This window comes from Symphodus melops (assembly GCF_947650265.1).
Source record: "Symphodus melops genome assembly, chromosome: 8".
NCBI classification, from domain to species: domain Eukaryota; kingdom Metazoa; phylum Chordata; class Actinopteri; order Labriformes; family Labridae; genus Symphodus; species Symphodus melops.
The window spans coordinates 16,395,708-16,408,476 of NC_136698.1; the positions used below are offsets into that span (position 1 = coordinate 16,395,708).

At 42.1% G+C, this 12,769-nt stretch overlaps 1 long non-coding RNA gene across 1 annotated transcript; it reads left to right on the forward strand.

Annotated features, from left to right (window-relative positions):
- LOC306828442 lies at window positions 1-12,470 on the forward strand. The gene is made up of 3 exons (XR_013779744.1): window positions 1-71; window positions 310-435; window positions 12,023-12,470. It is a non-coding gene; the product is annotated as an uncharacterized lncRNA (long non-coding RNA).
- The last annotated feature ends 299 nt before the right edge of the window (window positions 12,471-12,769 follow it).

The following is a 12,769-nucleotide window of genomic DNA, read 5'->3' on the forward strand; positions in this document are numbered from 1 at the left end:
CATTGTCATATGTTGGATGTTTGCCAGTGTTTCCCGGTGGTTTCTTCTCGTGCCTCCCTGTGATCATTTCTGTAAGACGTTTTTGCCTTTTTTTACGTAATACACATTTTTCTTTATATCTGCATTTGGTTCACTGTTTTTCCACAACTATGACAAATGTATTCATGATTCACATTAAAAAAGAGCGATGCAGGCTCACTTATTTCTTTCTTTTTAGTTGAATTAATCGCTTAAATTGATTTGTACCTTTCCTCTTCCCATGTGTTTGGATCTGACTGCTTCTTGGCCTTTATCTGTGCTTCTTCAAAGTCCCTGACTGCAGTGCACCGTCCTTGGGCCTCCCCCTGCCTGCAGCATGATGTGTTTCAGACGGGTTGCAGTGATCCTCCTGCCACCCTGAAGCCAGGACGTCTCTAAAAAATACATTTCCCACAGGTAAATCACTACACTCCCAGAGAGCCACGATAGAACAATAGCAAGGTTACAGTGTCTTTGACCTCCTCTGTGAATATAACCATCAAAAGGTGAGTGACCCCCTTGTGTTTTATGCACGCTGAACTTATTCTACACTGGCCTGTATACAGTTTGTTCTGTCATCTTTTGTATAAGCCATTTGTCTTTGTGTCTCACCTCCGTTATGGGGCAGAGCAGCTGGTTAATATAACCCCTCTTTAAATGAAATGCCATTCATTTTATCCTTCTTCGCAGTTCGCAAAGTGTACCTCTAAACAGCAGCAGGATTGATGTAATTCCTAATGACTGTTGTGAGTGCTGACTCGGCTATTGTAAAACAAATGATATCTCTGTCCTGTTGGAATAATCCTAATCTATTTCAATGGAGCCGCATTAAAGTGAAAAAAGGGGGAGTATATTTCCATCTTGTGATAAATGTGCAAATGTCCACCAAAGCTGAATCAGACACCACATTTTAATAGCCTGATTGCTGGTTCATTTCTCGCCTCATTCTCTAGCAGCCCTGCTCCCTCCCTTTTAATGCCGAGCTGGTCATATTTTGTCCCAGATTAGTATAGATGCTGGCTGACAGTTGCCTCTGCTCAAGGTATTTAGAAGACATAATTCATTCATAGATCTAGAAGTGCTCCCATTTGTCATCCCCATTTTTTATGCCCAGGCTCTCCACAGTCGCTCATTCCTCTGGGTGTTGGTGTGTGTGTATGTGTGTGTCAAGGGAGATGAAGGCCAGGGCAGTTTTCAGCTGATGTATTAGCTGGCATATGCAAGCAATGAATTATCAAGGAGGGAAAGGAGTCAATTATCCACTCCTAAAGAGGGGCCAGGGCCTGTGTGGCCTAGGGGCCCCTTTCCATATTTACCCAATCATTTCAAAGAAAGGTATACACTGGGAGACCTGGGGACGAGACGGTTATCAGACAGAACACACACACTCGTGCAGGAACACAGACACACGATCAGATTCAACCCTCTTGGACTCACCTTGCCCACTCTCGTCACTCGCCTCCCTGCATATGCACAGTGCATGCTCCTCGGTTAATAAGGACAGGCAGTGACATTTTGTGTCTGTATGTTTATACGAATCCATTTTTACCAACTTCTAAAACTGATTTAGGCTTAGCTGGAATAGCCACGGCGTGACCGCCAGCCATTTTGCTGTGTCTCACTTCTCTCCCCCGACTCCCCTCCAAATCAAAATGGGGCCCTGATTGACTGTGCCGCTCTGACTAATAGAGTGGATATGGTAAATGAAATACCCGGCACTTTCATTCCAAAGTGTCTTACCCCCTGTGTCCCTGCTCACTTTGCCTTGACATATTTTCAGAGATTGAGCGCTCTATCCTGTTTCTGATGAGGACGAGGTGAACGTGACGGCGGCGGTGGCTTTGATGCCTCGGAGCAGCCGGGACCCTCCGACGGAGGCGGCCAAGCTGACAGGGCCCTCTGGTGACTGGCAGGGCTGACACTTAGGGAAATTAGGTCGTTAGACAGCATTATGAGTGGGCTGATAGCTCAGTAATGGGTTTTAAGTTTGGAATTTAACACAGAAGCCCACCGGGGATGGGTTTGATGTGCAGGCAGACAGGTGGTTTCTCCAGAGTAAAAGTGGCAACTCTCTCAGGGCAAACGAGAGAACAGGATGGGGATAAAAGGATGAGGGAAAAAGAGAAGCAAGAGGATGGAAATTGTTTCTGAGAATAAAGCACAGCAGACCGCAATCCTCCGTAACACAAAGAAATTTAAGAAGATGGCAGATGAGAGGCTTTTGTTTTTTTGTCTTGGCCCTGGCTTAAACTTGGTTTGGAAGTTCACACGTATTTGCCCAAGTGCAAAAGAAATCTCCTTCAGATGACTGTATGTTCGTCAAGAAACTGCAGTTGCAGAAGGTGCAGAATCCTAAAACAATGACACTTTCTCGTCCTTTGTTATGTTTGCAAAGGTTTATAATTTTGCACGGCGTATGCACACAAGCCTCTGAAGCTGCCTTGAGTCTTAAGAGAGGAAGTCTAAATTTAGCACACAACGATAAACTCTTAAGTTATAAGACATAGGCTAATGCGTAAGGGTGTTAAAACCAGTGGGATAGTTTAGTGGAGATTAAGGGACGTATCAAAGACTCGCGTAAAGCTCTATCAAGAGCTGTGCGGTTGTTTGGTGGGCATCTGCACATGCTTTAAAGGAAAAAAAAAAGGAAGAGGGCAAAAGAATCTCAAAGAGCTTTGGCGTCCAGTGAGTGACTGAAAATGTCTCAACATCACTCCCATCTGTGCCGTGAAAACGAATGGTCTACTTTACTGCTGCCATGGACCCGACGAGCTCTGTTCAGGAGGAAGATTTAGAGGTGGTGTTATGGCCGTCCAGCGGAGGGCAGGACGAGTCACAGGAGAGGATGAAATGGATGAGGTCGGGTAGAATGATGGCGGCACTTTCATTCATTTCGTGGAGTGAGTTTGTGGGAGATGAATCACAGTTGGCGAGAGAATGAGAGAGGGGGGGGGAAGAAGGTCAGGTTTCTGTAGGTAGGATATTTCAGGAGAGCAGATGAGGAGGGTTGGCGCTACAAATCAAGCCAAGAAGCTTGGCAATGTGTTTTAGCTCCATGTCCTGACTCCTGCAGGCATCTTTGTCATGGCACTCGAGAGAATACACACCAAGCTCGACCTCATCATACAGTCCGACTGGTCAAGAAGTGATTTCTGGTTTATTAAAGGGGACTTGTGGGTGTGTGTGTATACTTGCAGAAATCTCACTCGTGTTAAGTGTGAAGTATCTTTCACAAGCCTGCTGCTTTAATCAGCATCTGTCAGGGAATTCATTATGCTCAAGTGAACATGAAGCCTTTCTTCAGAGTTGTGAAAACAGAATAATAACAGCCCCTTTCACTACCAGAGGTGTGGATGATCGCTGCAGTGGGCTTAAGTGACAGGTAAATTGCAGGTTAAGTGGAGAACACCGTCTTTTAACAAGAGACTCCAGGCTCCAGCAAATCCTCCTTAGTCTTTAATCTGAATACAAAAGGCAGGGGCGGGAGGATTAAATCTGACCCCTCAATGTTCTGTTTGTTCCAGGCTCGACTCAAGGGCCTGCTGCAGCCAGCAGAAGAGTCCCAGGTTTGCATTTCCTTTTGTGCCACATTGCGGCATTTAAAAACAAGCAGCGTCCACAATGCTGCCTCTTCGGCTGGCTAAATTCCCCGGGACAACAACGGGGCCTAGAGTCACAAGCTTCCCCTATCACATCCACTCTAATCAAGCATAGATTTAGTGTGTATTCCTTTCAAACGCAACCATTTTAATTTTTTTTCTTCTGAAATGCCAAAACACTGCATCATTATCACAATTCCGCAATGGTGGAAAAACAAATCATTCTTTATTTAGCAGCAGTGACGGGTAGAAAGAAGAGAAGGGGCCGGGGTGAGGAAGGCGGTTAGGGCTTGCAGAGAGAAAGGCGCTTTGGGTTGTCAACGTTTTAGAGGCTTAGAGTCAAACCTATCCGGGCTCAGGAGAGAGGAGTCTGGGTGTTAGGCAGGCAGAATGACTCCTGATAGAAGGAGTTTGCGGCTCAAGTCGAGAGGAATCGTCTTGGCTCCCGGATGAGGCGAGGACTAATTGATTCTCTGAAGTTTTCTGTCGCAGAGCCCGATTACAGGTATGACCGGATTAAAAAAGGAGAGGGGAAAAAAAACAAGGGATCTGTGGGAGGGAAATGGTAAAAATCAAAGAGAAAAGAAGATGAGGGCTGCCATAGACGGATCAGCATCACTTATACGCGTTGATGTGCTTGCTTTTGTGTGCATTTTGTTTGTGTATGTGTGAGCATACGGGTATGTGAGTGTGTTCGCATTGGTGCAGCCGTGTTTGATCTCTATACTCAGTGGCAATCATCAGGTCACATTGCAAGGCCCCTTTTACTTTCGTGTTGCACAGGAGCACATTGTGTTCTAGCAGCATGCTCACCCTAATCACTCACTTCTGGTTAACACGTCTCAAAGCCAGAGGCATGTGTCTCGCCTGCCCATAACAGTGCATGACAAGATTGAGTACGGAGGCCTGTGGGAGCCATATTGAAGCGGGCTGTAAGAGAGAAGCCTCCAGGAGAAGGAGGGTTAGGACGCATATCTAGACCTAAGCTGTCATGCGTGCGGCTGTAATGGCTTGTTTAGTGGCAAAGTCCAATCTAAGGCCCCAGAGAGCCATTATTCCTAGAGTATCGATCGAGCCCTACGGCCACAACAGCTCGGCCCCTGTCCCTGATCCTGTTCAGTAATAAGCGTACTCATGTCAAGGTGGTAATTATCATTGATCTGTAGCTGCTATGACAGGGCAGCGGCCCCTTGCCGTGATTCATACCCAGTGAGGGACTACTGGACTTCAGGCACCAAATCACCAATCTCATAGAGGAATGCAGTTGTGGTGGCACTGCCAAGCTCGGTCTGAGAATCAAAGGAGTCTGGAGAGTGATTCCTGTTTTTTTTTTTCCCGCTGTTACTTGTTTGGTGGCAGTTATGAGCATAGCTAATTACCAGCAGGATAGTCATGCTTGGCATTTTGTCACAGAACCTTACATGCCTGAAGACCTACTAACTTTTTTCTTCTTAGTTAGACAATGAAGGAACCTGCAGAAAGTTAAACATTTGTTCTCGAGTTGGTCTCTGCCTCTCTTCAGAAAAAGTTGTTCCTCACCTCCGGATGTCCTTCCCCTGTGTTGGACAAGATGCCCTCACCTCTCCTGGGCTATAAGCAGGGAGATCTATCACGGTTAATCTGGGCACAGTGTCTAAAGGGTTAATGTTATTCTACATTTTTTTTTATTAATATGAAGTATTTTATTCCCACTTTTCATGTGGCTTTGTGCTTTTTACTGTGCTAGAAGCATATCTCTGTGATGCACTCAAATATCTAAAACATTTGGATGAATCACCGTTAAAAAATGTCAAAACGTTATGCTCCCCAGAAGACGAATCCTAGAGACTTTCATAATATGAAATTTAAATTTGGGCTTTAAGTGATGTGTATTGCTAACCAATGGAGGGATTATAATTATAATTGATGCAGATGTTTATGGTACTTAAAGGAATATTCTTTTTGCATAATTCCTTACTCTGTAATTAGTCAACAGTATCTAAGCATAAATAGTCACTTAGTATAAATTGTAATAACTGGTGATTTCCTGATTTACTTTCTCAATTGCCATTATACTTTAAGAACTTCCAGGTGTTCTTCTCTGGATTCAGACCTAAATAAATACCTTTTGAAACTGTGACTTTCCAATCAGCAAAATTGCATTTTGGTTATCTAAAAGTGATAGCCTTTTGACTAGTCAACTAAAATGTGGATCCACTTATAGTCTACAGGTCAAAATATATAGAACTGTCAATCTGCTTTCTAGTTATGTATTTTCCTTATTGACACAGCTTTCACCAGGCTATCTCTGATTGAATCTAATTGTACGACATGCTCATGATAAACCCCCCACTTGTATTGGAGTGACTGAAGCAGATGAGGACAGGGGAGAAGTGCTAGTCAGATAGGCGTTGGGGAGAGACGGACCAACAGAGAAATAGAGAGATGGTGGGGGTTTCAAGGCAGGCAATCAGTTTTCTTTTTGTGATCGCTGGAGCAGGACTCGTGTCACCTGCAGACCAAACCCCATTTCCTCTGATTAAGTCCTTTGAAATATTCCATTTGTCAGTGTCACGGCCCCAGTGTGTTGCCGCTGCAAGCAGCCAGCCATATCTGTTGACTGTGTCATTCTCCAATTTACATCAGACACTGACAACATAATCATGTCCCTATGATGTCCCCTTGGTTTGCTCTTACTCAACCCTTTGCCCGTGCTCTTTATTTCTCAGGTCCCTCCCCCCAATGCACCAATCAATCATTTATCCACGTCCTTTGTATCACAGCTACAGGAGAGCCATCAGTTGTCTGGATTTTTCTCTGATTTCATGTACTATACATAGTGAAACCAAAACTGTTTCCTGAGATCTGGTGTCTGGAGACTGTCACTATCTGGCCAAACCTTATGGGAGTAACCTCATCAAATTTTTTTTTTTTTTTTTTGTGGGACGCTGGATAGCCTAGCGATCATTTGTGCGCCCCAGGTAAAGAGACTGTAGTCCTTTCTGCACTAGCCATAGGTTTGAATGTGACCTCCGTCTTTTGCTGTATGTCATCCCCTACTCTCTCCTTCAAACATTTCTTGTCTCTCTTCTGCTGTCCTTTCCAATAAAAGCAACAATGTACCCAAAAAAACATGTCTGATATGTCTGCAGACAGCATTCAGAACACTTTTTTTGTTTGTTTGTTTTTTTTCAACTGTGTCTGGAGTATCAACAGCTACCATCACTCAGGTCTCAAACGCTCATGCGTGTGATCTAACCCCATTAGCATCCAATGTCTTTCCAGGAGCAGAGCTGGCACGGTTCAGAGAGGATGGAAATTTCAATCTCCCCTCTGTCATTTTCCCTATCATTACTCCATTCACATTCGTTCCTCTCCATTCTGAGTCTCAAGAGGGAAAGGAGCAGCCGAAAAAGGAGGGCATCGTGCACTCTGAGCCTAACTTTATTATGAGAGAAGCAAAAAAAAAAAAAAAAGAGTGGGGGTGTTTATACATTATTAGGGGGTCTATTATAAAGCTGCTATCATATTCTCCCTCTTCCTTTCATTCCCTCACTCTCCTGACAGGTAGCGGGCGGGCCGCCTTGATGACTAGACTCAATCACCTGTGACAGTTTTGATTTGATGTCACTCTCTGGGTCGCTCTATTTGTTTGAGCAGTTAAGAGGTAATTGTGTGACATTGGTGGGAGTAGACGTACTTTGGCGGTGCACCCGCTGAACCGAAAGGACGAGACGAGTGAGGTTGGCAATAATAAATGAGGGTTATTTTCCCCAGCATTCCTAGATTGTGTGTAGATGTGTGTGTCAGGGTGTGTATTACACTGGTGTGTATGTTTAGCTGATGTGAAGGGGGGGGGGCAAGAGGGGGTGATGAGCCCCTCCACCCTCAGGGAATTCAACTGTGAGATGCACATTGAGATTGCCAGCACCCACTCTGATCATCACTCTCTTTGATCAGAACTGTTTGTGTTTTTCTGATAAGAATGAGTTGTCACTCAGAATTCTCAGCTAAAATAGTTGAGTGAGTGGTGCTTTATTTTTCAGGCTGCTTTTCATTGTTAGATTGATTTCAAAAGAATTTGATTCCTTAAGGTAAAGTAGGTCATATGACAACATTTTGATAATAACCGCTGTGCACATGGATCTGCCTGGCCTGCCTGCCTGCCTGACGATATACCAACGTTTTTTTTACATTTTTCTGTACTTTTGATTTGGTACTAGAATTTCCCATTGTCCAATACTTTTTGTTGGTCAAATGGTGGCCATGGTGTAGGTTGCTGAGAGAACTTAAAAATATTTTTCCACAAGCCCGCATGATGAGCAATGTGGTCAAGTTAAGCTGTCAATGGTCAACTAGATGCATGCTATAGTCATTAGTTTGTAAGGCAAACGTGCAAAGCCATGGTTGAATTGCTAAATCTCTCCTCCTCCTCCCCAGAAAAAGGTAGTGTCTCCTCATCATCTACAATTTACTTGAATTAAATAGGTGCTGTATTCAGCTTTGAATTAGCAAATACATGCACAACAGGCCATAGGACAACAAGTACAGAACACAACAGATAAAGAAACATGAATCTGTATCACAGATGGCTTGGATATTCAGGGAATATATACACCTCCTGTTAAGTTCACAGGCGTCTACGGCTCCTAAACACTGTGGCATATCATGACCATCTTGAAATCTGATAACAAGTGCCTGGGCCTCGGGTTCAGTTAAAGGCAACTAAATGTATTCCTTAGGGACATGGCTTTACACCCTTTGATATACAGACAAAGTTTTGCTTCCATTCATTCTTCAACAACTTAATTCATAAAGTTTTCCTTAAAATTTCCTGTCCACCGAGATCTTATCCAAAAGCGTCTTTTGGCTGCCCTTCGTCTGCTCACTGGATAGGTAAGTAATACTTCTCTGCTGATTAAATTGATGCTGTGGGAATTCTACACCCTCCCTCATGCATCATTATGGACATTTTTGTTAAATTTGGCCTCTTGATCTGTTCATTATTTTGGCTGTGTTAGTGCATAATGACACAATGTTTTGTAAGAAAGTCTAAACAAAATTTGTAAAGCAATTTATAATTGTTGTACTCGATCAATAGAACACTGTGAAATGTTTTTACTGTTCTCTTAATTCATTAAGGAGAAAAATGTCCACTTCCAAAAAACTGCTGTAAAAATCGTATAGATTAATACATTCATTTGCTACTTTTTTCTTTATAATTCTCTCAAACAACTTAATTCATGCTCAAAACTACCAAAAATGCAATCATCTTGGGGAATGTATTTCTTTAAAAGCTAGCTTGTTTAACAATTGCCTGTCTTAGGGGGTAATTGAACCGAGAATAAAATCTGTGAACAAACTGATGATGCAACAGATGTTATTAAAAGAGTTTTTATTGGGTTGAACTATTCAAATGATTTAAAAGCAGCTGGAATTGCTTCCTTAAACTTAGTGACAGTCCTAACTGTTTTATCAGGGAGAAAAATTGATTGGATCTGACTGTAGCACTCTAAAAATAGCGCAGCAAAGAGAGACAGATGCACTGAGTTTCTGTGGTAAACGTGATGGGGTCAAAATAAATTAACTTAAAAAATGGGTAAGACTTGTAACAATGGTATACAACGGCTTCAACGATTGCTGAATTATTAGAAGACACTAAAACAAATCTAAATGTAAAATAAATGTATTGACAAAATGCATAGACAACCCTTTGACATGGTACGACGAGTTGGTGTCATCTGTTATTTATTGTCATTAACAATCACAATTGCTATAAATATATAGAAATGAGACATACATAAAGACAACTGACCAACAGTTTCAGCTCATAGAACTTGTTGATATTATCCCTCGTGAATAAACACAGTGAGGCACTTTGGATCAGTTAGAGAAAGATACTCACTTTGGACATATATTTAACCAGGATAAAAACACCTTTTGGCTGTTTAAAATCCCCTTATGTTGTGACTATTCTGGGTTGGTTGTGATGTCCTCTGCATTCAGCAAGTCTTCAACTCGTCCTGGCTTTGAGTGCCAGAGATAATCTAGAATGTGTATTTTCTTATATTGAAGAAGCAGAGAGAAATCAGGACTGCAGATTGCAAATCTATGAGCTCGAGCTTAACGCCATCCCCTGCCTGTTTCTTTACAACAGGGAGAAGATAAAGGAGGATATTTGAGGGAAAACTGGAGGTCAGCCTGGTCCAAACTCCTTAAAAATCTGACCCATTTGTATTTCCGGCTCTGACCACAGTGCAATTTTAGGACAGTCTTTTTGGCATTAAAGGTGCCAGCAAAAGGCTTTCTTCCTCTGCATGTTGAGCTTATCCATTTGTTTGTTATCTCAATCCAGGATTTAGAGAGATACAAAGCTGATTAAACAACAAAAGCATATGGGAAGATAAAGAACACTTAGGTAATGGGTTTAGCTTGCCTGTTTAGAACGCCAAATTCATCCCCTTTTCTTTTGGCTCAAAATGTATGTTATTCTTCTCTCAGCCTTGATCCAGACGGGAGAAAAGGAACAAGAAAGGGGAAAAATACAACAACAAAAGAGTGTATGAAGAAGAAGAGGCTCCATGAGACAATCGTGTGGGAGAGTCTGGAAAACCAGCTTTAGGGAAATGCAGCAGGAAGCAGATCAGTTACTTTTTGACGGCTGCTGGAAAACACGTTTTATAAGGGTTTGATTCTGATGTTTTAAATATAAATTAATGTTGTTCAAATATATATTTAGAAGTATCTTGTAATTAATTTCTGCTTATTTTTTTCTAATGCGTACTTGTTATTGACATAGGAGTTGCCATACTGTACATGAGGAACACAAAAAAGGAAAAAGCCAGAGTGATAGCCCCACAGAAAATTGATTTTCTTTTTCTTTTTCGTGTCAGTTGAATATTACTTGTTTAATCTTTACAATGTCTGCTGTATATGAAAAGTGAAGGGAATGTGTAGATTCAACATTGTTTAATCAGATGAATTATACCATTTCAGCAGAGAGAGATAGAAGAAGATAAAATGTGAATAGCCACTTAATTGAAGTAAAACAAAAGGGGCCTGTTCTATTTTAAAAAGTGACTACCTCTTCTTTATTACATAACAGACAGGTGTTTGATTTATTACAAAATAATTAGTCATAGTAATTCCTTTATAATTTCCTTCTTTATGACTATAGGAGATAAAAAATGTTAATCCTCATTTGGGCTATTATTTGTAATTTTTTTTTAAATAATTGACTAATATGAGAAGTGTGCTTCTTTCAGTTTTCTTTGTTTGGCACATTAACCAATACTGAGCCATTAAAGCCAGCCTTCCTCTCCCCTGCTGAACCTGGCTAAAAGCAATCTGAGGGCTTAGCAGTCACTCTGATAATAACACCTTACAGAGGTCAGTGAGCAATGGGGCTCGGGGAAAACATATTTACGCTACTCCAGCTGCTTCGCCCTCATGGAAAGAAGCCATGAGAAAGGTGCTTACTTAGACGAGATAAAGAGCAAGATGAGAGGCAGCGGACTTGGATTAGGGAAGGGAGACGATCACGGCCAGAAAAGGCAGGGAAAGGGAGGGGGGGTTGGAGGACAGCGAGGCCGGGAGATGGTGTCTGGGCTGGTTGGATATGTGGGGAATATTAATCTGGGTTTAGTGCAAGCAGGACCCCACAAACAGCTCAAGCAAACAGAGCTTAGACGAGGCCAAGCCTCTGAGAAAGTCCTAAATCTTCACATTAGCTCCCCGCGTTTCTTCTGCTGAACCCGTAAGCTCTTTTTCTAAAGGACAGCACAAACAAACCACAACCCGCCAATAGTACCTCTTGCCAGTCCCACACTTCCTCTCTCTCAAGTAGACGCACACACTCTCAAAATCAAGACTGCTTTGAGAATCGAGATTGCAGGAAATGTATAAACCCAGGGTCTGAGTGGATAGGGAGGGATTAGATGGGTCCCCCTTTTAAAACGACAGGATGCCTCCCAATTGTGTTGCTCATTCTCCGGTGTGCCCTACTTCTGTGTCTGTGTCGAAAGACAGAATATAGAGGAACACTAAGGGGTTGAAGAGCTGGTGTCATGATAACCTTGAAAGCCTTGGAAAAAACATTACTAAATTCATGCTTCATGAAGCTTTTTATTGGTTTGATGTGTTTTTATTGGTTTGTTATAAGTCTTTAATCCATTCTGAAATCCATCTATATAATGAGCATTGTTGCATTAGTTTTAGAAGCAATAATTAAATATTATTGAATTTTCCTCTTTAAAAGCTCTTCTCCTTTGCTTTAGACTGGCATTTTCCATTGTCTAATAAAAAGTTACATATTACATCACAAGTCGAGTGTTAATTAACTGGTAGAAAGTCAGCGTAATCTGATAGAGGAGAAGGGATATGGAGGCAGAAGAGTAATACAACTCTAGAGCTCTCCGTGCTTTCAGAAGGCATCAGACCATCCTGTCTGTGGAGAGGGGGCCTGAAGAGGGAGCAACGCGCTGAACCTCATCCCATCACCCGCAGCTTCCAGGCGGGAAGGGAACCAGGAGAAAGTGCCTTCTCACTGAGTTTCATTAACCTGACCACATGTGCCAAAATACTGGTATTAGAGTTAATCAAAGTGACACTGACACACTTGCTGCAGTCTTCTGGGTCACTTGGGAAGCTCATCCAGAGTCATGCTGCTCCTTATGTTGAAGGCTCACACAGAAAGTATGCATATGTTGGCTCCTGCACTCACCCACATTAACGCCAGCTCTATAAGCAACACATCTGAAAGTTACACATGCATGAATGTGATTTATACTTCAAATTCATCTTTAAATCATTGAGTCAAACTTAAGTCTCCCACACAGGACTGGAAAAAGCTGAAAAATAAGTTATTTAAAAAAAAAATGTGTTTGTTTTTTCAAATGAAAAAGGCAATTTTATGGACCTGAAGCTTTGGTAGACCACAATCGCAACTTTGTCAAACTTCTTTTCATCTTTTTATTATACAGTTTAAGTTAATATAACTGTGCTTTTATAAAGTCATTGGGCAAAAATCACATTTTGAATATTGACTTTTTGAAAAAGAAACCCTTCTGTGGGATAAAATAATCATAAAGGAATTGTGTGTGTGTGTGTGTGTGTGTGTGTGTGTGTGTGTGTGTGTGTGTGTGTGTGTGTGTGTGTGTGTGTGTGTGTGTGTG